This window comes from Vombatus ursinus, unplaced genomic scaffold (assembly GCF_900497805.2).
Source record: "Vombatus ursinus unplaced genomic scaffold, bare-nosed wombat genome assembly UNPS02014863.1, whole genome shotgun sequence".
In the NCBI taxonomy this organism is placed as follows: Eukaryota; Metazoa; Chordata; class Mammalia; order Diprotodontia; family Vombatidae; genus Vombatus; species Vombatus ursinus.
In genome coordinates, this window is record NW_020954641.1 from 24,187,180 (window position 1) to 24,190,801 (window position 3,622).

General features: G+C 43.8%; 1 pseudogene; it reads left to right on the top strand.

The window, feature by feature from the left end:
- Nucleotides 1–396: 396 nt before the first annotated feature.
- Nucleotides 397–963, top strand: LOC114027627 (annotated as a pseudogene).
- The last annotated feature ends 2,659 nt before the right edge of the window (nt 964–3,622 follow it).

The following is a 3,622-nucleotide window of genomic DNA, read 5'->3' on the forward strand; positions in this document are numbered from 1 at the left end:
CATATACTTTATTAACTTTTTTTCCCTCTTTTTAAATCTTTGTTACAAGGGCTAGGCTGGGGGAGAGAGAACGGATATATTTGAGAATGATGGGAAACAAAAATATTAATGAGAGTAAGATTTAGATAGATAAATTGTTTTTGTTGTTTAATTATTTTTCAATCATGTCCAACTCTTTATGATCCCATTTGGGATTTTCTTGGCAAAGCTACTGGAGTGGTTTGCCATTTCCTTCTCCAGCTCATTTTATAGATGAGGAAACTGAGGCAAACAGGTCTCATGTGTGTGACCCTGGGCATGTCACCCTGCAGTGTGCTATTTCTGCAGCAGCTTCTTTCTTCCTTCAGCCTGAAGCCCTCCCTCTCTCCCCCCAGCGCCCCACCCCCAACAAGTGACATGATGTTTCCACAAAGCAGGCACCTGGGCTCCTCACACCTGCCCCAGTGGATCAAGTTCACAATCTCAGCTTCCTGTGACCAGATCAAAGATGAGTTTCAGCTCCTACAAGCTCAGTACCACAGCTTGAAACTGGAGTATGACAAGCTGGCCAGTGAGAAGTTGGAGATGCAGCATCACTGTATCATTTATTAGGAGATGTCCTGTGGCCTCAACATTGAAATGCACAAACAGGCTGAAATCGTCAAGAGCCTCCATGGAATTTGTGCTCAAGTCTTGGCCTACCTTTCACAAGAGTACCACAGCAAGTCTTGGGGGCAATTGAGCCAGCCAAGCAGATAACCACTCTGGAGCTGAACTCCATCATCCACAGCAGCTCCAGGCTCTGGCCTTGCCCCTGACTTCTCTGCCCACAGGCCTAGAGCCTCTATTGCCGCCAGCTGTCAGCATAGGCACCGACCACCTCTCCCTTTCTGCCCTGGGCTCTCAGGCCCACCTCTGTAAGGAGGTTAGAATGGGCATGCTGGGGATGCCCACCAGGACGATGATGGTGACAAGTCAGATTAGAAGCACAGCATGGGTGGTGGGGGGAAAGGCTTGGTATTGATGGTAACTGCTGGAACCCTGGCACCTCAGTGCCAACTGGCTTATCTAAGATGTCACCCCCTGCCCCATAACTTTGACCATTCCCTTGCCACTTGCCAGTCCCTTCCCCCTTCCCCTAAATCCCTTGGGGTGTGAATGGGACTAGACTGGGTCAGAAGGGAATAAACCAATAAACCCACCTTAGCTCCAAGCACCTTCCCCCCTTCCCTGTGCACCTATATAACTGACCCCCTCTTTCCTGCTCCCCCACCTCCATTGGCCTATTTGCTGTGCACTCAGCACAGCAGTTCCCCAGTCCCATCCTGGTGCTGCATGGAATCATGGATGCCAGCCGCCCTGGTTCCTCCCCTCCATCCCTGCCATGTAGAGGCTCTACCCTGTCCCCCTCCTCCTTTCCTCCCTCTGGCCATTTGCCTGCCTTTAAAAAAAATGACTTGCTAAAGGTCACACAGCTAGTGAGTGTCTGAGTACAGATTTGAACTCAGAAAGATGAGTCTTTCTGACTCCAGGCCTAGCACTCTATCTGCTGCACCTCCTACTTGCCCAGATAAACAGATGAGTCTTTGTTTCAGTTGACTGCCCAGTTGGGGATGACTTATTTGATCATGGCTACCCAGTAAAAAGTTTTATGATATTCAATATGTGTTAAGTAAATGTTCTCAGAAATTCTATTTTTTCCTCTTAACTTAAAAAAAAAGTTCCCTTATCCTGATATGAGATAATGAGTTTTGTGTCAATTTCACAGACTAAAAAATGATCATCCCTGAGATCTTAAATCTCAAATCAAAAACTAGTTTTGTAAAAGCAGAGATTCATTTCTTTTTTTTTTCCCCTGAGATGTCTCACTTTGTCCCCACATGTCCAGTGTAAGCCAGTCTGATGCTCAGTAGACATTCAATGAAGGCTTGAAAACTAATATTGTTTTTAGTAAGCCCTGAAGTGTTTATGTAGAATATTTGGATTCTGTAAAGGTTGCCTGCTCAGAGTGCCCTGTGAGGCAAACAAACATTAGGTTCATAGTTTATTAAGGATTCCAGTTTTGGTTATTTTGGTGAAGTGTAGAAATGTGATTGGTGAAGTGTAGAAATGTGATTTTCCACAAGTCAATAACTAAAACCCAGGCAATGCAAAGACCCCAACTGACAGATGCCAACCCAGAACAACTTGAGTAATCAGAAACTCTTTGTTGGCAAATATTTGACATGATGAAAGGGTATGGAATTAGATTTATTGTTGGATTCAATTTTATCACATTCAGAATTGATTGGGAGAACTATAGTTGATTTAATGCAATAATATGTAATAGATGTAATATATATTTCTTTTTTTCCCCCTTTTTGGTGAGGCAATTGGGGTTAAGTGACTTGCCCAGAATCACACAGCTAGCAGGTGTTAAGTGTCCGAGCCTGGATTTGAACTCAGGTGCTCCTGACTCCAAGGCTAGAGCTTTATCCATTGCGCCACCTAGCTGCCCCCATATTTCTTTAAGAGTCAGTATTCATTATCATGACTTTGCATTTGATACATAGATATGTCAAAAGGTGAGCTTCCTGTCATTTAATATCTAGGAGTCAGAGCTCACATTTAATAAGAGTTCACACTTCTAGAAAGCATTTCCTATTCACAGGGTGCTTTCTTCATTATTATGAAAGCTAAGTACTATAACTTACCCCCATTTTACAGATGAGAATACTGAAAGAGAAGTAAAGTGATATTCCTAAGGTCATACAGCTAGTAAATGGTGGTGCTAGGACTTGAACCTAGGTCTCGTGATCCCACAGACAGCATACTTTTCATTACAATACAGCTTCCTCTCTAATAAAAATAAGAGTTGAAAGATTTAAGGGATTTTGAAAGTCTGCTTAGTGTTTTGAGAGATACTAACTAACATATGTGGGGCAGCTAGTTGGTGCAGTGGAGAGAGTACTGGCCCTGGAATCAGGTGAACCTGAGTTCCATTTCAGCCTCAGACACTAGTTATGTAACTCTGGGCAAGTCACTTAACCTTGTTTGCCTCAGTTTCCTCATTTGTAAAATGAACTGAAGAATGAAACAGCAGACCACTCCAGTATCTCTGCCAAGAAAACCCCCACTGGGATCATGGAGGGTCAGACACAACTGAAACAACTGAACAACAACAACAACTAACATATAGTGCTCTAGAGTTTCAGGGTTTTACATACATTGTATGAGCCTTACAACAATCTTGGGAGCTGGGCACATTGTTGTTATCCCCATTTTATAGCTGAGGGAACTGAATCCTAGGGTGATGAGGTAATGCAATTGTCCACAATCAATCACACAGCCAGAGTCAGAAGCAAAGTTTGAGTTCAGGCCTTCCTGGTTTCTTCACTCATGCAACAAGAATTTACTGAGTGCTTATGGTGTGTGTGCGTGTGTGTGAAGCCTTGAGCTAAGTATTGGGACCAGAAAGGCAAACAAAAGCTAGCGCCTGCCCTCAGAAGCTTACATCCCATCAGGGAGACACAACATTTGTACAGGTGAGCAAGTAGGAGATATTCTGAGGAGGGAGGGCACTAATCATTTGGGGAATGAGAAGCTTATCTTTAGAGGGCGGCACCCAAGTGGAGTCTTTAAGGCAAGAGAAGAATATAAGTGA